General features: G+C 38.4%; 1 protein-coding gene across 8 annotated transcripts in view; it reads right to left on the reverse strand.

Moving 5' to 3' along the window:
- The window catches only part of SLC41A2 (solute carrier family 41 member 2), a 120,139-nt gene extending 106,380 nt beyond the window's left edge, over window positions 1-13,759 (reverse strand). For 2 of the 8 annotated variants that reach the window (XM_037007109.2, XM_073213766.1), the window contains exon 1: window positions 13,461-13,711. The gene's annotated coding sequence lies outside the window, so the exon portion shown is untranslated. Of the gene's footprint in view, window positions 1-3,356; window positions 3,559-13,460 lie in introns of those variants that run through there. The other 6 variants (XM_037007110.2, XM_073213767.1, XM_037007111.2 and 3 more) reach the window with 5 other exon arrangements.
- Between the last annotated feature and the right edge of the window lie 8,462 nt (window positions 13,760-22,221).

Consider the following 22,221-nt stretch of genomic DNA (forward strand, 5'->3'; position numbering starts at 1 on the left):
ACTCCTTCCATTTAAGCAAATATTCTCTTTAAAGGCCTTTTAAATAGATTCATCATCTGAACTCCTCAGCTTCTCCATTTCTTATCCAAAATTCTCTTCTTCTAAAGAACTTACCATCAAATCTCCTTCCTCAGCATATATCCCAAACAGCTCTTAAATAATCATCTTTTTTGGTTTTCTTGTATTCACTCTGACACCTCTTTCTGCCATCCTGCCATGACCTCATTGTCACACCCATCTCTCTTGAGGACTCATCAGGACCCATGAAGACACCCTAATTCCACCGATGGAGATCAGAGGACTTGACTTTGGAATCATATTGAAGAACTCCCTTCTCCATGTTAGCTGGCCCTATAGCTATTACTAAAATCATTTCTCCCCTTTAGCCCTTTGATTTCATTATTCTCATCCACTGGGCTCCCTAAAATGCTTATTTTTCATTCCTTATTGTTTCACACTGAACTTAGTGCCTTCTACTAAGTTACCTGAACCAGCTAAATTATTATCTCTTATTCATCTCTAAGCTTCCTTTATTCAATCAAATTTCCCTTCCTTATTCAACTTTTCTACTTCTAGACTTTCTGCCAAACTGTTCTAACACCCAGGAACTTTCACCTCATTCAAAAGGTCACAATGAAAGCATACCCCCTCAAAGGAATCTACCCAAATTCATGTAGAATTAAGGGTACAGAGAGGAAAGACCAGTCAAAATTATAAAGCCCAAAGCACAGTTGGCAATTTTCCTATCACATACAGTTTAAAAAATATTTTTTAAATGATAGTTATCCATTTGATCTCTCAGAGCCAAATCCCATATGGCAGAGGTGACATCATGTGTTTCCTGTGATATATCACTTGACCCTCAAAAGTTAAAAATCAATATGGTAATGTAAAAGAAATCTCCAAAATTCCAAATGTACTATTCGCTGCTTGGCAGAGGTATATAACTGATGGTATCCAGGTAAGAATATATAACTAGAAAAGAAAAAGCATATGAATCTCCAGCTCATATCTTAAAACCAAGTTAAAGGAACAATCCTATGATAACAATTCTAAAGAATGAAGATGAGGCCAGTCAGTAACCATCCTACAAACTTTATAAGGTATTAATCTCAAATTGGACCAAAGGACAGCTGAGTTATAGTAATTACATACCTTATTCTCTAATTTTTATCACTGTTCTGCTCATTTAAAAGTACTTGGAAGCTGAAATATAAGAAATGCTGTCTTACAAATACTGTCCTCCCTCATTAAAAGGCTCACCTCTAATGTGGAAAGAAAGTATTTCCCTTCTTTACTTTTTGGTAAAAACACATACAGTTAGTTTCTTTTAAAAATCTTGATTTCTTTGCTTAAACTGGGAACTGTCTAAACTGAATTCAAGCACTCACATAAGTTTCATTGAAGTAAACAGGCAGTGATTTCAAACTTTCTTGACAAGCTAGGAAAAACGGAAGAAAAGTGAAGGTGCAACTAACTGCCGTTTCAGTAACACTGAGTCACTGCATAATTGGTGGTCCTGATATTCTCCAACAAACACAAAAGCTTGAAAAGTCATGGACATGATTCAGCTACTCATATCCAAAACCTATCTGATTTCATAAAACAGTCATTTCTAAGGCTGCCTGCTGACAGAAAAAAGAGGAATGTCATAAAATTTATCAACCCTAAAGTTTCTCTATGCTTAAAAGATGGACAAATGTTTATAAAGAATTTGTTTAAGTCCAGAGAAATAATTTGTGGGTCTAGTAAATCTTCTGGATAATAAACCTTTAATACTTCTCAAATAATTTATCAAAGAACACCAGACCAACAGCAACTGATTTTTTCAGAATCAAACCCTCAAATCCACTACAAAGAAATTAATAATGTTTTAAAAAATGCTTTATTTGGAAAAAGGATACATCAAAAACAAGCCAATGAATCAATTAAAACACAATCCACAGTTAAATCATCTCTGCTTACTGAGGAAATGTTCACAGAATAAATATGTGTTTGTCCAAAGAACTAAGTATATTGCATAAACAAAGTACAGTCTATTCTAAGTGCCATCAGTTAGATTATATCTAGCCCTTATCAAACCAACCAATTGAAAAAAATAATTCAATCATTTAACTGGATATTCTGATTAAGTCTGTAACAGTATGTAAATAGTTTTAAAAAATACAGGAAGCAATTACCAGAAATAAGTTAGTGCTACTGTTTGAAACAACTTAATGAATGTTTTAATAGCAAACAAGTTAAATCAGAGGACTCTGTTTTGAAGTTGAGAAACTGCTTTAAAACAACAAAAAATGTGTATTTCCCTTACTCTCTCTCTCAAACATTTCTTAGATGTACCTTATTTAAAAAAACTAATGACTCTTTCCAGCAAACGAGATTCAACTGACATTCATTCATTTCCTGCAAACTACTGAGAACATCAACTGCATATCAATCATTCCTACATAAAGTTATATGAAACTTTCTCTAGAAATAATAGCTATAGAAAGCCTTGCTATTGAAACTGGTATTTTTACTTTCCTTTAATAAAGATGGAGATCCTCCCCTAACTTTTTTTACTTCAGTAGTAAGGAAACTAAACACCTACATCTGAAAGTCAAATCTGTGACCAATTTATTCATTTTAATGTTACACTTCGTTTTATTTTCTCTGATACTGACTTCATAATTCTTTTTTTAACCAATATTTCCTGTAGGTGTTGTTGTTTATAAACTGACCCTACACCTTAGTGTAAAAGATAGTGTACATAAGAGTAAAATATAAATAATACACTTCCTTACCAGTTTTCTCTGCCACTTACAAATCTAAAATATCTAAATCTAAAATAGGTAATGAGTTCATCAGCATTTCAATGAGTAGAAATTATTACTCAGCACTCATACAAAAGTATACTTTTATACTTTTCCCCTTAACACATCCTTACACTCTTAGAGAGAATTCAATTTTTAAAATACAAACTCATTTCTGGGACCAACTTAAAATATACACTTGACTCGGTATAATTAAACTGAAAATTGAAAGTAAGACTGCAGTTTTAAGGTCCAGAAAGGATGTTGACATGTCACGTTTAAAAAAAAAAACCTTTTTAAGAAAAGGAAAAGGAATGGAGTTAATGTACCAATGTTTAAAAAAACTTTTTTTCAAGAAAAGTGAAAGAAAAAAATGATGTGTTATGTGTAAAGTTATCATTTTTCTCCTACATTTTAAGATTAAGAGTGTCACATAATTTTCATGGCTATCCCACTTCAGTAACTCAGAGCACCCCTATTCATCCACAGGCCCTTCTCTTTCCCTTATCCCGGAGGTAAAGCAGCACACTACATCCTGAAGAGCAGGCCACCCTGAATTGTTACCTTCCGTTAGGCAATGAAATATGGCAGCTCCCACACCGAGGTCTTCCTTGGGTGGAAGACCCATCACCTTCCTTCACTGGAGCACCTTCACAATGGCACCACCCAGAAAGATGAAGCTCATCTTCCACCTTCCCCAAACTGTACTTTCCCGCAGACTGCTCCGTGGGAGACAATGCTGTGAAGAGTGTCTAGTGCACAAACACTACCAGAGACTATTTGGATTAGGTAAACTACAGGTACACAGGGCTATGTTACTCAATTATCTGGGCATCAGACTGAAACAATGACGTCAGTATCTTTACTCCATGCAATCAGATCTCTCCTCTACCCTTAGGTCAGGGCTGCCTACTTTTTTATTCAAATACCAATTTAAAAAAACAACAAGGAGCCTTTGGGGCTCTAAGTCCAGTTTGAAGTTCAAAATGACACTGCTCTCAAAGCCACCCCAAAACTAAGTTCATTGCCATATAATGGTCTTTGTTCATAAAACATCCTGACTATTCTTCTTTTCCAGCTCACTTGAAACTGTGCTTCCAACGTCCACTGGCATAAAGTTCTCTTCCATTGTCTTCCTTTTCTTCATGAAAGCAACATGCGTCCAATGCAAAAAAAAAGCCAAGGAAAAACAAGCATTTATTCTGGAAACCCATCCTCCAGAGACAATCACTGATGACATATTAATGCATATAATGCATTACCATATTTTTTCTATATGTGTTTTTTTATAAATAGGCTCATATTGTACATACCGTTCTATATCCTTTTTGCATTTATAAAATATTTTAAAAATTTTCCTTATTAATGTATTATTCTACAAAATTATTTTAAGGTACTTACAGTTGCCTCTTTCTGAAAGTTCCAGGAACTCTAAAATTTCTTTTCTATTTCTCCCTCCCCACACACTCCACAATGAGAACAACACAACTAAAAAGTAAAAGCTTCTACTTCACTGTTCACCTGCAAGTTCACCTTCAATGAACCCACCCTAAATATTTTCAGACAACTAACATTCTGCTGTATTCACTTTTCACAGTCATCCCTTCATTCATAGCTTATATTTTTTAGATGATTCTGAACAAATAACTGCATCTACCCACCAAGCTCCAAAGGAGGGCCAAATTACCACCAAGTCTATGGTGTGTCTCTCCGACAGTCCATCACACATAATTCAAAATTGGTAATAACTCCAAACAAATTGAGTCACAAAAAGTTATGATTTTCCCCAGAAAGAGTACTTCATTGTTTCTTTGAAAACTATAACACATTGTTATTTAAATTTTTTCTCTCTTTTGGTGTCCCCTTACTCATGCTCAAACACATACTTAGATTGCCTATTAAGCACTGTCCCCAGGGATTGAGAAAGGTGAGGCTTTATTCTAAGGAGTAATATGAGTTTAAATTGAGATTATAAAATCTATGAACAATCAAAATCCCATACCCAAGTATACAGATTTCAGTCAAATACACTTTGAAAAGGAGAACATTAACTGCCTGTTTAAATTTGTATATTCATGTGGAATCACTGGCAAAGACTTTATGCTATGTTTGAAAACGTACAAAGTTTACTGATATATTTGCTATACTTTCATTAGATGAATTAATAAAATGACTTGCACTAAGTGATTTTATGGGGGATTTTCAAGTGACTTATTCAGGAAATCTTAACACTTCAATTAAGAGAGATGATTTGCTTCTAAAAAATTAAATGTCAAGAAGTGTCAATATACTAATGATATTGACAGTAGGTAAGAGCTTGAGCTCCAAAGTCTAACAATACTAGACTCATAGACACTGAGAAATGTTGGTGGTTAATGGGGGAGGGTGAGGTGGGTGAAGGGGATAAAGGGGCATGAAAGTCTCAATTATAATGTAAGTCATGGGGATAGTAGTACAGCATGGAGAATATAGCCAACGATTCTATTAACATCTTTCTATGTTGACAGTATCTGCATTACTTGAGGGTGAGGAGTCAATAACTGTTGAACCACTGTGTTGTATACTTGAAACCAACATAATATTGTATATCAACTACACATCAATAAAAATAATTGCTTTGGCTTAAATTCCAATTTTCACTAGCTGTGGGACCGATGGCCCCTGTGTCTATCTGAAACACTCATTAGGTTGTTGTGAGGTTTAAATGACTTAATGTAAAGTGCTTAGAATAGTATATTGTGCCTTCAATAAATGTTAGCTTAATTATTATCATTATTCATCATTATTCTTGTATATGTTTACAAAAAGCTCAAAGCCGAACTGTCTGCCTCTTTCTGCCCTAAGGAATTATAAAATACCATACCATACAATCACAAAAATGTTACACATTGCTGTATTGAAGCCCTGGCTTGTAATTTTCAGATCAACTGTTCCAATTTTGTCTAAAAAATTCAACTCAAGTTTAATACTTACATTTTATACAACTTACCTATCCTACTTTTAATGAAACTGTCAGCATGCTATAAAGCATTGTGTGTGTGTGTATATATATATATATATATAAACATATAAACAGTACAGGTCTTCAGGAAACCACAGTGTTTTAAAAAGAAAAAAGAAAATGAAAGCTGGAATAGGAAGTAGCTCTAATACTGTTGTGAAATTTAATATCACATGTAATGGAATTTTTAACTTTAGAAAGATAACTATATAACATTTTACAATTTACAAATAAAACAGACTGCCTTAAACCATACCATACAGTTTATTCTGGACTAGAGAACTAAGTCTACTCAATCAGAATGTGAAGCATTTGATAGACTCCATCATGAGTCTGCCTGGGGTTATTTTGAAACCCTACAATCTAGAAATGCTAAAGTACAAGAGTTCTCTACCTTTTAAAAAAAAAGAGAATTAGAATGTTTCTATAAAAATGTTTTAGTAATTTTTATCTAAAAGATAGAGCAAAGTGGCAGATACCATGAAGAAAATAGCAGGCTGGGCTTTGAACTCTAAGGCTACCTATTAATTTTGCTTCCTTGATCTTAGATATCACAGTCTGCTTTGAGTCCCAGAAGAACACACTGGATAATGATGAAAAAAATTTTTGCACCACTAACCGTTCCTTTGGCTGTATTACTTTCCTATACTGTTTATTCTTACCTTACCAGAAATGGGAATAGCTTATCAAAAGCCACTCTCAGACTAAAAAAAAAATCACTTCCTCAATGACCTAGAGTCTAACTTATAAGTCCTCCAAAATATTTAAAAACTTAAACGTAAAGGAAAGAACAATCACTCATTCTATAGAACATCAATATCACTTAAAGCAAAAAGAATAGACTTCATTTTTATGTATTTCTCATATAATATTTTTTAAAAACCCAGAAGATAGACATGTTCATAGATTACTGTGTAGGAAACTGATTCCTAGAGAGGTTAAGGAATATGCCCAAGTTATAAAGTTAGTAAGATGGAGACACAGGACTTGAATTCACCACTTTCTGATCAACAAGCTAATGATAAGGAAGCCCTGACAGGCATTCTATGTGTTATGATCCTTCTACACTGTGTAAGTAGCTATGGGGGATAAGGATTACAGAGTCAACGTGCTTCTGGTGCTCACTCCCAACTCAGCTCATACCCAACACTGGAGTCCAGTAAATTGGATTCAAGTTATTTTTTAACATAGTTGATTGCTCAAGAATGAAAACACCTCCCTCCCAAGCCTCATTCCTAAATTCACAGGTGAACTCTCTACCCTATCTTCTATTACTCAATTAATAAATGAACAAATATTTACTGTAGACCCAGAAATGTAGCTACATCATAAAATGCCCTTGTTACAAGTGCCATATGATAATGTAGAAGAGATCACTCATATCTTTATACCTGCCACCCGCCCAAATGCTCTTACATGATAATACATTATTGTACTTATTTACATGAAGGTTGTCTTTTACCATACAAGTTTGATAGAAAATTCTGCATATTCCCGATTAGTATTAGTCAAAATGCAGGTGTTCTCTAAATAGATGTTGAAAGAAGGAAAGAATGAAACGATGATATGAACATTAAAGAACATGTAAGATATAGAGAGATGGGGAAAAAGGAAGGTGGAGTGCATTATAACAATGTGACACTGGTGACTGGCATAAAACTGGAGAAATGGACAGACAGGTCTGAGTAGAAGATTCATGTAACCAAGCAGCAAAATGGTAAACAGGGGAAGATCTGAAATTCCTGAGTAGGGAGGGGGCTTGGGGCTTCATTTGTTAAATTTGGCCCTTGTTTTTAAAGATTTATTTTCATGCAAAATTCTTTAAGTTAAATCCTGTGTGAAATCCCAAAATATAAAACAGGTAGTACAGGTTGAAACACCCTGGTTTCTACCCACTCAGTCTGCACCTACCTAATTTGAGAAGACCCGGAAGCCCCTCCTTGAAAAGTCTGAAAACCACTGGTTTAGAAAAAAGTCTGCAAGGACAGGTACCAAAGCTCTCAGGGCACTGACCCTGGAGAATCAGGTTGGCCTATGCTTGGGGGTAGGGTAAGAAAGGACTTGAAATACCATTTTCACTTTTTAAATCCTGCATATTTTTTTCTTATTTGAGCTTTTGTATATATTCAGCACTGTTTACTTTTTAGTTTAAGAAGTAATAAGTAAAAAGCATTGCTCTAAAACAGAACTTTTAACAGTTCAATTTCTTCAAGTGGATTGCCACATTTCAATGAATCATTTCTTATAGTAGGCCATTTTCTCAACTAAATTACATTGCAATGAAAATGAACAATATTCTGCATGAAACTTTCCCATATTTACTTAGGATAAATTCATGTAAGTGAACATTTTCAATTTAAGTTCTACAATGCACTGCTTAAAATAGGACTCCGTAGAACATAAAAATATGAAATTCAATGTCTTTTTTAAAAGTCATCCTGTATTAGCAAAATTTTATTCTAGCATTCATGTTCAAGATATGTAAAATCTAATTTATAAAACTAATTAGCAAAGTTTCCATATTTCAGAAACAAATCACACAGCAATTTGAATCAGAACTGGAAATCCACCTTTCATGAATTTTTCATAATTTCTCTTGCCTCCTATCAAAACCATACACTGAATTTTTCCTTCACAGTTGGGTTTCACAACCTAATTCTGTGACATCACAGTACCGTGACAGTACAATCATTCTCAGGCAACAAACTGATGTCATCAAATCCTTATTTGTAAGTTATTTGGGATATATGAATGCTCCATTTTTACTTCGAAGGTCAAAATCTATTTTCTGTTGCCTTTCCATTAAGCTCCTATGATTGATACATTTTAATCTAATTTATTTATCTGCAGCCATATTTGTAAAACTGCCTTTTGGTGAGTGCTCAGGGAATGTGTATCTGTCCAAAGAAAACATAAATGCTGCTGAATTGCCTCCTCCTATAAACAATCTGTCATTGCTCTGTACTCCTTGGGAGTAAACAACCCTAAATCAGAAGTTTGTTATTCTTTATCTTATCTCTACTACTGTTTTAATATAATGTTCGAGTACTTTTTTAAAAGTATCTTTTTAATACTAAGGATATATAGACTCTACCAAGAAAGATTTGCCTTGTCCCAGCTGGGTACAAGGCACTAAGCTAAATGCCAGAAATCTAACATGAACAAGACAGCAGCAAGGTCTGCTCTCACAGATTTTTCTGTCTTGATGCACAGGTACTTAGGCAGATAAAGATATTTATGAAATGGAAGATTCCAGTACTAACAAGCAGTGGAGAGATTCTTTAGAAAAAATAGATTGGAATCAATTTTGGAATACCTTTAACACTGGGCCAAGGATTTTTAAGTTTATATTCTAGTAGAGAAATATTAGGCACACAAAGGGGTCTTTAAAAAACATGAGTGTAATCAGGTCCTTATTAAAACTTTTCAGTGGCTTCTGAGTCCCTCTAGGATAAATTCAAAATCTTTAATAAGCTTAATTAAATCCTGCATCATCATCGCCATCTACCCAAGACTTTTGGGGCTGTGTCACACTGGACTTCTGTTTCTTCTATTGAGAGGTCTGCAAACTTTATACATCACCATCTAGTAAGAATCTATGTATGACACACTCTTATTTTCTTTTATTTCTTTTTTAAAGCATTCAGGTCACAACCCACTAAATAGATTTTACAATCTTTTTGTAAAATCTCCAAAAAAATTGGTAGATGCCTAGGTGCCTGCAGTTTGAAAAACACTACTTTAGTATACTGCACTCTCTCACTTCTTGGCCTTTCCACATTCTTTTTACCTGAAGCATTTTTCTCATCCTCACTCTTTCTTTTTTCCTGGCTACTTCCTAATCTACTTTGTGACCTTTGCTCTTAAATATCACTCTTAGATTAGTTCCCCCTACTCCACGGTCCCAAAGTACTCTGTGCTTGCCAACATTTATTATGCTTTACTATAATTATACTCGTACTAGTTGTCTTTCTAGGCTGTCAGTTCCATGGGAGCAAGGACCCATTCTTGTTCACTGCTGAAAAGCCCAGTTATCTATTACTTATCAGACACTTGGTAAATATTTGGGGAAAAAAACAAGTAAGGAAACTGACTTGAATAATCTATATTTTAAGCACACAATGAAATGATCACCCATTGAAAAACTGTTAAAAGGTTAATTATTTCCAAGGAAAACATGTTCTCAATTCCAATTTTATAAATGGTGGTTAAGTTCCTAAGCCAGCCTACAAAACACTGTTACCCACAGCACACAACTGGTCAGAGGATGGCTGCCTATTTCTCTCTGTAATGACAACAGAAGTTTCACTCCTTTAAGTAGGAAAAAACAGGATTGAAGGGGCACTTTTTTTTCTATCATATCAATAGTTCCTCCTATGGAAAGTGATTTCTTAATGGCTAAAATAGGGATAAAGGTCAATACTCCAGATGGGCCCCACCCATGAGCTCTCACTGGCTCTTGGACTTGCATGCCTTCAAGGAGAGAAAGTTTTCCTTTCCATTCCAACTGCTCCAAGATAAACTCCCTGAGACAGGACTTTCCCGGCCTGCAGGGTAGATCCACAGTTTTTAGGTACTACAGTTTCACTTCAGTAGGTAAATTAAGAAAGAACAGAGCAAACGTGGGTTCAGGCAAAATTCTCCAATCCAGCTTTACCAGCAATAAAAACTAAACATTTTTATAGTATTCTAATGCTCATCTGGTTTCTTTAATCTGAACTCAACTTGATGAGAATCTGGGGAAAGAAGGCGGTGTAATTAGCACATTGAAAAACTTCAACATGGACAACAGTAATTCCAGTCTGATTTCTGCATCCAAGCAAGGTGGAGAAAAAAGGAGAGAGGAACAAAATGAAGGGTATTTCTTTCACTTTAACTATTCAGAATTTTTCTTGGGCAAAAATGCCTAATAAGTTGAATCTGTCTTAATATCCCACACCCTTCTCTTCCAAATTGTTTCTCATGGTTGCTTTTATTTTCTCATCATCCAGACCCCTTATGTTGTCCAAAGATCTCCATTTTCAACACCCACGCTTTTAGAAATAGAGCAAGTTTTGCCAAACCTCCAAAATGTTCCATGATCCCATGTGACTTAGCTTTCCTTTCCCTCCTCAAGTCAAAACTCCCATTTAAATTCATTCACATTAAGACAGAATAACTGACAGCTCTAGCCTTTGAACCCACTGGAGATGTATTTTTTAATTTTACACACACACACACACACACACACATATTTTAAAACTAAAGAAACCTAACTACAGTAATTTCAGAGAAAAGATGAGAGGGGCCTAGAAGTCTACCATAAAAGGAGGCAGGTCTGCTCTGACCAGCCCTTTCCCCAGTATCATGTACCCTAAGTTGTTCCCACTTTTCATTGCCCCTGACTTCCAGTCCTTTTCAGTAAGTGACACTAAAAACTTGGCCAATTTGGGAAAGCATTTGTAGCTACAGGATATTTACACATCCATTGGGTAAGTCAGTAACAATCAATATTAAGTTGAGTAAGTTATATTTTCAGTATGTTTGATAATCATTCCATTAGCTAAAACAAGAACAGACACTCAGGTTATATATTGAAATTATTAGCCTCATTCTGCCAGTGAGGTCATGAGGCATAAAAGGATTAAATAATGTTTCTACTGTTTTATAGTTTCATATTAGAAGAGCAGAATGTGGCTGCTCTTCACATACTTTTGGTCAGTTGCTTATCCATTAATACCATGTGGAAATCTTTTATTTTCTAGAATATTTCTGAAACGTGGTAGAATACTTTTAATACCCATATTAGAATAACAGAAAAATGAACTGGAATTCCTGAGAGGCAGGTGTCATGTATTTTTCAGTGGTTTTTGCTATGAAAGACCTGAGACTAATGCTGAGTTTGTGTGTACTCAGAAATTAACCACAAAATAACATAGCAGCATTCATTCATCTGTTAAGTGGCTCTTAACTTCAGTGCCATCAAAAATATTTATTTTCACTTACATCAAGTATAACTGTAAAAAAACTACACAAACTTAGGAAAACAAGATCTTCCACTTTACCTGAGAAGCTAAGCATATGACATTTTAACTGAATAATTGGTGTTTGCCATTTTTTATTAGTTTGCTTAGCTAGCCACTGACATAAATTATTTGTAATTAAAGCAATAACTGGGACTTTTTTTCTTACCAAGCATAGACTATGCCAACTGTGTGTGGTCTCTCCTGACTGGTTATAACACATCTTTTGTGGCTTTTCTCAAGACAACCAGAAAAGGGAAAGGGGTAGTAAGATGCCCAAGAATTGACAGATAGGCTATTCTGAGAGACTTGAATAGCACTCACTCAACTTTCCCCAAGTAGAAGCAGTATGTTGCTTGTTATCAGGCTGGTTGGCTTTAGCCAGGGCTAGCCTCCAAACTTGGAATTTTTTCCCCATAAATTAGCCATATAACACAACAATAAAAACACAAACAACCAATTAAAATATGGGCAAAGGATTTGACTAGGCATTTCTCCAAAGAAGATATACAAATGGCCAATAGTACATGAAAAGGTGCTCAACATGATTAGTCCTTAGGGAAATGCAACTCAATATCACTTCACATCTACTAGGGTGGCCATAACAAAAATCAGACAATAGACAGTAAGTGTTGGTGAATATGTGAAGAAATTGGAACCCTCACACACTGGTCTGTGGGAATGTAAAAGGGGGCAGCTATTTTGTAAAGGTTTGGCAATTCCTCAAAAAGTTAAACATATACACCCAAAGAGAAATAAAAGTGTATGCCCACATAAAAATTGTACACAAATGTTTATAGCAGCATTAATCACAATGGCCCAAAAGTGGAAATACCCTTAATGCCCATCAACTGATGAATGGATAAACAAAATGTGATATTGTGGTTCCAATAGAATGGAATACTATTCAGCCCTTAAAAAGTATAAAGTACTGGTATAAAGTACAGCATGGATGAACCTTGAGAACATTATGCTACCTAAAGAAGCCAGATAAAAAAGCCACATATTGTGTGATTCCATGTATATGAAATTTCCAGAACAGGCAAAACCACAGAGAAAGTAAATCAGTGCTTGCCAGGAGATGGGGTACGGGGGGAATGAGGAGAGATTACTAATGGTACAGGGTTTCATTTTGACGTGATGAAAAAGTTCTGGATGGTGGTGATGGCTGTAAAACTTTGTGAATACACTAAAAGGCACACTTTAAAAGGACGGATTTTTTGGTGTGTGAAGTATATCTCAATAAAAAACCCACAAAGGCTCATTTACAGAAATTACATGTATGTTCATGTTATAAATAGATAACATTTACATGCAGATTACAATCTCTCTGTAAATGAGCGTTTGGGTTTTTTTGTTGAGATCTATTTCATATATATAAAGAACGGCGTGGACGAACGCGGTGACACAGAGCAAGTGCCGAGCCCCGGGGCAGCGGCTCCATCCGTGCGCACCCTCCCCGCCCCTCGGCCACCACGCGCTGCCGGGCCCACCCCAGGGCCGGGCGCCCCCACCCGCGGTCGGCGCCCCGGGCCAGCCTCCATCCCGCGGCGCGGCGGGCCGGGCTCGGGCGCTGCCCGCGGGCCGGAGGGGACAGGGTAGCTCGGCCGGGGTGCGCGGCCGCGGGGTCCCGAGCCCGTGTCCCGCGCCACCTTCCTCCAGTACCTGCGATGCGCCCGAAGCCGGCGCCGCGGCCACAGCCTAGACTTTCTCTCCATATCACCTGCCCCGGAGCGCGGCGGCGGCGGCGGCGGCCGCTGTGAGGAGAGGGCGCCCGCCTCCTCAGACCCGACAGCGGCAAAGGGAGGGGATGGAAGGGCATTCACCTCGGCCCCCAGGTGGCTGCGGCGGCGGAGGCGGCGGCTGCCCCAGGCCCGCGGCCCCTTCCTGCTCGCGCGCCTCCTCGCGCCCCGCGGCCTCGCGCTGACAGCCCGGAGCCGGCGCCCGCGGCCGGTTCGCTCCCTGGCGCGCGGCCGCCCCGCCCACGCGCCGCCGCCCCGCGCACGCGCAGCCGCGCCGCCGCCCCGGGGAAGCGAGCGCCTGGTGATGTGGCCGCCGGGGCGGCGACCGGGCGGGAGCGCCGCCCCTCCCGGACCCTTGGCCGCACCCTGACGGACGTCGGCAGGGACCAGACCGAGCGGACGAGCGAAGGGAGTATTAGGGGACCTACCCCGGAGAGGAGGGCTGTGGCCTTTCTCGGCAGCCCGCTGCATCCCAACCAACCCACGCACAGCCAATCGCCGGCAGCTTCTAGGTCCGAACCCCCACATCTATGACTCGTGATTTCTGTTCTTAGACCGGGGGCGTCCTGGCAGGCTGGGATCGTGTTACCTTTCCGCAGACTAGGATTAAAACCAAGGCATCTGTAACTGTGCGTAACGCAGAGCAGCGCAGAATGGGCCGTGCGGGCGCCGAGGTCGAAGACGGAAGGGATGGACAGTACGGGGGTGAGGTGGGGAGTAGCTCCCAGCACCCTCCCTCTGGGAGAGGAGGTGTGGAAGCAAAGTGCACGGGTGCAATGGAGGCCCTGGGATGCCAGACTTTTCAAGAATGTCCACACTTGTTTTGAAATCTAGGTAAAAGTGAGCCAGAGTTTGCAATATAAAACCAAGGACTCATTTATGTTATGTAACAACTGTTGGATATATGACCCAGGTAATGGGTTATGCTCGGGGCCGGGGATATTCCAGTGAACAAAAACAAAGGTGTCAGTTCTCAGGTACTTATTCTGAGAGACGTATTACTCGGATAATGACATCTTGCTCAACGTTTCCAGCAAGTCGGTCACACCAGTGATTTAATAACTTTTCAGGTGGTTAAAGGACTTAAGGACACCAGAGTATATATGTATCCAGTTTGGTGGTTTTTTTTGCTTTTAGTTTTGTTTTTCAAATTTTGCTTTCTGCAATCAAACTGAGTTTTCACTCTCACCTTCAGGTCAAAGAGTGCTTTTACATCAGTCTTGGCCAACTGCAGTAATGTTTTTCATAATGGCTTATCAGGTGTCCTTCATCCCCTAAACACTGTTAGAAATGAAATTATAATTTTAAGGAATAATGGAAAAAATACAATGTTTTTTGACTGTTTCTCAAATTGATTTTTGTTCTTATTGTTTTGAATTACATATCACTAGGAGGTGATTAGTTGCTCTTGGAAGTTTGCCCAAAATAAAGTACCAACCAGGTGAATGTACCTCCCCTGGGTTGTGTAATCTTTTAAGATTTCTGCACAAAAGTTTCTAAAGGAGAGGTCACCTTCTCCTAGTTTTGAAATTTCTACCACCATTCTTTTCAGAGAGAGCTGATGGTGAACTGGGACATACATTTTCTTATTCACTTACACCTCCACTAGGCTTACCTACTGTAGCAATCTCACGTGCAGGAGTGACATAGTCTTCACTGCCTTACAAGGACCGTTAATCTTGCCTTGTCCTTTGTCCTCTTCCCTGAAGCTGGTTTCAGGACCAGGGGGATTTGGGCTGATAACATCTATGTTGGGCTGATAACATCTATGTTGAGCTGATAACAGATGTGGAGTCGACATGAACCATGCCAAGTCCCCTCAGGGGGCAGGCACATGGGAGATGGGATTGACACATAATTCCGAGAAGTTGCAAGGCCCTTCCAGTTTCTGCCCTCACCCCCACATTCCTTTGCCTATAGTATCTAACCCATGCCTCTGTGCGATCAGGTAAGGCAGATTTGGGAAAGGTCCCCTGCTCTCTTGTTGGCCTGTCCTTCTGATGATAAAGCTCTCTCTGCCTCAAACCTGGTGACTCGGAGCTTGGCTTGCCACGAGTATGCACCTGAATCAGATTTGGGGGTTCAGTCACAATGGTTTCAGCTACCCTAAATTTCATTAGTTGTCATGTAGTGGGCAGCCTTCTATTTATGCAGTGCCTTTCATCCCGTATGCCACAACATAGTGTATTTTCTTGATATTGTAAAATATCTGAAAATAGCTCAAGGTGGAATTGGTTGAAGAGATACCCCCTTCTGAAAAATTAAGTCCTAATATGTGCAGCCAACAATGATCATGTTATTACTTCCTCTGCCTGATAACTGGCAATTTAAACTGTGAAGAAGATGGCTTAGAATTGAGGAATTGTGCTAATTATTGTTATGAAGACTGCTACAAAAAAACTTGAGAGCTACAAGAATGTCTAACGAAGGGACCTGTCTGCTCTAGGGAGTAAAACAGATCTCTTTGAAGAAGTGACATTTAATCTGAGCCTTGAAGAAAATGAAGTAGGAGGCCAGGCAGCACAGGGAAGGGGGTAGGGTGGTGAGTACCCTTGGAGCTGTGGCAACTACAGGTTTGAAGGCCCTTTGGTAGGAAGGGGCTCCACCTATTCAGGCCTTGGGAAAGGCCACTGTGCCTAGGGTCGGGGGCCGGTTCTGCAGGAGAGGAGGGTAGGAGCCTTGAGGTCCTCACTGAGAACTTTGGACTTAATCCACTGGAAGCCACTGGAGAGTTGGACTTGATCCAGTCTGTATCTGTAAAGGACGTTTCTGGCTACATAGTGGAGAATGAATAAGGAGGTATGTAAGACCATGGAGAGTAGAAGGTCGTGGCTGGAGGAAATAGATCAGAATTGATCCTTTGCATGTGAAAGGTGAGGGAGAGAAAACTGTCAAAAGATGACTCCCAGGTTTCTAGCTTGAGCTTGTTCCATTCTTTGAGATGGGTGTTAAAAAACAAAATTCATCCAAATAAATTTGAAGATCTGAGTGGCTTTATTAAGTGATTTTTGAATCAGGTAGCATCCCCTCTAGCAAGTAGAGAAATGATTGCAGGGCTACAGAAAAGGAGGGGTTTTCAAAGGCAGGATAGGAAGTCATAAAGGGAAAAAGAGGTTATTTTGGGTGAGATCACCTCATCTGGGGACAAAAGGGTCTTCTAGGTGGATTCATTTAGAAGACTTAGGGGATGGAGCAGACACTGAGACATTACCTTATTGATGCTGAGTGGAAAAATTCCTGACTACATTTCTGGGGGAGGTTGAAACTGCAATTAGGTTAGGCATTAAGCCCTGGCTTGGCGACATGGCCTAGCAGAAGTGACATCATGTTGCGGCTGTGTATTTCTTTGTAACATGGGAAACCTGGAGAAGGAGGCCTGAAGGGGACACGTTTGAGTAGCTTTAGTTATGTTCAACATCCCTATGAGACATCCAAGTAAAGACAATGAATATTTATTTGGAAAATGAATCTGAAACTCAAAGTAGAGATCTGCACTGAAGACAATCAAACCTAAATTTTAAGACAGTAAGGAATATGACTTGTTTCTAAGAAGTTAACTTCTGAACTTTACAGAAAACAAGCAGAAGCAAAGGGAACCTAATGCTATGTGTGAAATACTTCCCAGAGATTTTTTGATCCTTATACCTGATGAAAATGACATTAAGATCCCATTTTTCATAGAATAAAACTAAGGATTAAATCCTTATTTAAAATTACTTAAATTCCCAATTAAATAGATTGATTAAATAAGAATCTTCTGTGGGTAGTTCTGATGATCACTGAGGTCTAAGAACCATCATGTGGACTACTTAAAAGTGGTTACACAACCCACAGAAAACACTCATAAGGAAAAGGGATCAGAGGAAACCATGACTCAGAGGACATGCCGCCCATCCAGCAAATGTTTGTGGAGACATGTACCAGTTTCTTTCCCCTGACCCCCTTTACCAACTCCCTTACTGGGAATCTCTAGACCATTCATGTGTTTGTTCACTCAATAAGTAGTTATTGTGGACCTACTGTGTACCAAATACTAATAGTTATTCATTTATAAATATTTATTGAGCACGTACTAAATGCTATGCTCTCTCTTCAATGCTCTGGGAATACAGCAGTGCACAAAATAAACATATGCCTGCCTTACAGAGTTCACATTCAAATGGGGAAAGACAATAAATAAATAACAAGCAAACAGACATATATATGTATATGTAGGTAGGTAGATAAATGATGGATGGATGGATGGATGGATGGATGGATGGATGGATATCCCCTGGTGATAACTATGAACACAAACAGTGGGCAGAGAAATGGACCACTCTGAGTCAGGTTTCAGCGGGATCCCTTTGGAGAGCTAACTGAGGGGTCAAGGGTGGAAGCAGAAGGACCCAGAGGAGAGTTTTACAATAATCGGGGGGAGGGATGGTGGTTTTTACAATAATTTTGGGGAGGAATGGTGGCCCAGCCCAGGACGGCCACAGAGGGAGTGGTGAGAAGGTGCTGGACTCTGGATACATTTGAAAGTAGAGCTGACAAGCAGCATTTGCTAATGGACTGAATGAAGTGTGTGAGAGAAAGTGTCATTAAGGATGCTTCCAAAGTGTGTGGCTTAAGCAGTCAGTAGGCTGGGGTTACCATCTGCTGAAATTCGAAAGACTGTGGAAAGAAAGTCAGGAGACAGCTATGAGATCATCTAGAGAGGATTTACTTCTAAGCGCCTTGTCTTTATGAACTCATTCAGTCCTCAGAGTAACTCTCTAAGGTACATACTGGTGTTATTCCTGGTTTATAAATTAGGAATTGAGGCATTACTCCACAGTGCGCCTCACATTCCACAACTGTGAAATGGGGTTAATAATACCCCCAAATTTACTGCTTCACTGTCTATCAGGGAAGACAGACATGTACAGAAAATGGGGGTGGGAGGGCGGATGGCTGTAGTTGTACAAAGCAGAAGCATCTTCCAAAGTTTGGGAGTCAGGAAGGCTTCTAAGAGAAAACGATATTAGGCTGAAATCTAAAGGATCAATAGCTATGCTAATGTAAATTTTACGAGGTGTGATAGGAAAGAAAGGAGAGAATATTCCAGGTAGGGAGAACTACTTGTCAAAAAAAAAAAGGGAGGGGGGAGAATCAAGAGGAATTGAATTTCAAGATGATGTCTGTATCTCTTTTAGACTTCTTGTTGACTACTCCCTGTTGAGAATTTCTCTCCACAAACATGCTAATGTTTCCAGGGTTCCCTATTCCTGGTATGTTTAGAGTACATCTCTGCTGTCCCTGAAGACCCATCAAGTCCCTCTTGTTCCCCAGCTGTGCCCAGAAGTTTCTGCCTCCTGGCTTCAGAATTTCTGTTCTCATTAACTAGGACACTCCACACTGGATCCATACCCACTAGGTGGACTTAGAGGCTTCTCCTTCTCTGCTTCCACAGCACCTGTGAAGAGCATGATCCTAGAACTTAAACTTCCTATATCATAAAGGTTCCTGTCCCTACTGGATTGTCAGCAGGGTCTTTATATCTCAGGCGAGCACCATCTTTTTAGCCCTGAGTGGATATTCAATAATTTTTCCCCTGAAATGAATGGTTACATTTTAATTTATTGTCTTTTACTTTAATGCTGCTGGCATTTTGATTTTCTGTTCTGGTTGCATTCCCAGCAGATGTATTAATTTATTTTTAAAATTTAATCATCTATTGCATTGTTCTGCTTCTTTACCCTGACTTTGTTGGATTTTTGCTAGCAGACAGACTTTCTGCAATACTTGGATGCTGATGGCTGAGATATCAGAGACATCTGGGCATTGATCATACATACTTCTGGGAATGACATTATGGCCTTGCTGATTCTGCAAGGTAAACCCAATAATTATAAGCATTCTCTTCATATATCCAAAAAGAGACTATATAAAACTGTTCATACCAGTTTTATCATAATAGTCCAAAACTGGAAATAATCAAAAGTTCATCAATAGAAGGGAAAAAGTAACTTTGGTATGTTCATATAATGGAATACTACTCTGCAATAAAAATAAAACAAATTATCGATGTTCTCAACAAAATGCGTGAGTCTCAGTGATGTTATGCTGAGAGAGCCCTGAGAGAAAAAATATATACATGCTATGCATATTTTTTTCTGTTATAACAAATTGTCACAGACTTAATGGCTTAAAACAAAACAAATGTTATCTTACAGTTCTGTACATTAGAGGCCCAATATAAATCTCACTGAACTAAAATTAAGATTTCAGCAGAGCTGCATTCCTCCTTAGGGCTCTAGTGGAGAATTTTTCTCCACAATCCTTGGCTTGTAGGCCCCTTCCTGTCTTCAGACACAACAATGTAGCATCTCTGACCCTCCTCCCATCCTCATGTCTCTTTTGACTCTCTACTTCTGCCTCCCTCTTTTGTTTTAAGGACCCTCATGAATATATTGGTCTTCCCTAGATAATCCAAAATAATGTCCCTATTTTAAAGTCAGCTAATAGCCTAAGTATTTTGAATAAATAAATTGAGGATAATGGAAGTCAGATTTCAGTGGTGCACTGCTAAACTGACTTGCTATGAAAAAACAAACAATAAAATCCAAAATTGATTTGTAGCATTTGCCAATTGCCGTGGTGTAAATGCTCCCATGGTTGATTTCAAGCTACAACCAACTTACAAAATTACAATTATTTTAGTAATCAGCCCTTATGAGCTAGTTCAAGCTGGTTCTAGCACACTCAGCAAGTTTCTCATTATTGAAGTTTTAAAATACAGAAATAAATATATATGAGGATATGAGTGTGCATGTGTATTTCTTTGCCCTCTCCCATGAGAGGGCCTAAAAGCTAGGACATATCAGTAGCAATTAGCACACCTCACATTCAGATCTCACTTTCTAAATAACATTCGTAACATTAAAAGGAACCAGTGATCCTTGGAGAAAAGGCTAATTCCAGGGCTGGTGCAGGAAAAGTACAAAATAAGCCTGAAATAAGTTGTACCAAAAATTAAGTGTTCAAAGAATGATGGAGATATATAAAAGGGTGAGATTTGCAGACTGAAAGGGCTCCCACTGGAACAATGGTAGTATCAAAATAAATTACAATAGTAGTGGATTAAAACCCACTAAATAGAATAAAAATGAGTCAAACTTGATATAAATAAATAAATGGGAGAGGGGAAAGATCTTTCTCACAGTAGGATACCAACTAAAACATAGAGAATGAATGAAAGAGTTAAAAAATCATCAGTAGATGTAAAAATCAAGGAGGGAAAGTTTAATGAGACAGTATGTTTACACATCTCCCACAAATACTTGTTAACTGAAAAGAGTAATTCTACAGTGCAGAAATCTGACAGACACAACCTTAACCAAGTGATCAAGGCTAACGTCACCAGTAAAAAGACAAATCTACATCATGGGCCTCCTGATACAATGCACTGAAAAGGACCTAATATTTCTGTGGTATACTTGCCAAAAGTATATAATCTGAATCTAATCATGAGGAAACAGGACAGACCCAAATTAAGGGACATGCTACAAAAATCTCTGTTCAATCCTCTTCAAAAATAACAGTCATGAAAGACAAAAGATGACTCCGAAATTGTCACAGATTGATTTGAGAAGACTGTGTGCAGTCTGTGATCTTGTGTTGGATCCTAGACTGGTTTAAAAAAAAGTTAGAAAGGACATAATTGAGTTAATTAAAATCTGAATATAAACAGTGGATTACATAATAGTACTGTATTTATGTTGAATTTTCTGATTTTTCATTGTGCTCTGGTTACATAAGAAAATATCCTTGCATTTAGGATTTAGATATGGAAGTATTTAAGGGTAAACGAGGTATAAAATCTATGATTGCTCTAGATTATTTCAACAAAAGATTGTGTGTGTGGTGCAGAGAGAGAGAGATAGAAAAATATGGTAAAGCAAAAAACAAATGGGGCAAAATACATCCATTTTTGAATCTGGGTAAAATGTAGGCAAGAGTCATTCTACTGCAATTTGTCTATAAATCTGAAATTATATCAAAATAAGAAGTGACAAAAATTTGAGATGGGGAACAGGGACCTAGGAAGATATTGTGGCAACATACCACCAGTTCAGAGGGAAAAGACTCATAAAAATGTGCTGGTTCTGCTTCTCTTCTCTGTAGCAATCTCTCTTCCAGTACCTTCTTCGATAAATAAATCAGGAACTTATAACCAGTGTGTAGTAGGTTTATTTGGGCAGCTTCAAAGGAAGCTAGCTTTTGTGAAAATGAAAGTGTTCATTTAAAAATAATAAAGACTTCTCTGTTCTGGATAGTATTTTGTGGGCCCCATAACAGTTTGTAATCAGGATGTGTTAACTTGCAAAATGTTCTTGACATAACATAGATTAAAGAGTTAGTGTAGGATGAGAAAAAGGGAACAGTGCGAACTGTACACAATTTACCAATGTAAAAAAAAAAAAAGGCTTTCTTTCCAGTCCTCTCCCATGATTTAACTTTTCTACATAGTTCCTCTTCTGATTGTTTCTATCATACTGCATACCTATCATTGTATGAAAAACTATCATCAAAATGCTTAGTTATTCACCTAATTATGTTTACATTTTCTAAATACTTTTGAGGAGATGCTGGCAGCCTAGCTCTAGACACTCTGTTTTACTAGTACAAGATATTGGAAGCATAACCCAGAAGATGAATTA

The sequence above is a fragment of the Manis javanica genome, chromosome 10 (genome assembly GCF_040802235.1).
Source record: "Manis javanica isolate MJ-LG chromosome 10, MJ_LKY, whole genome shotgun sequence".
In the NCBI taxonomy this organism is placed as follows: domain Eukaryota; kingdom Metazoa; phylum Chordata; class Mammalia; order Pholidota; family Manidae; genus Manis; species Manis javanica.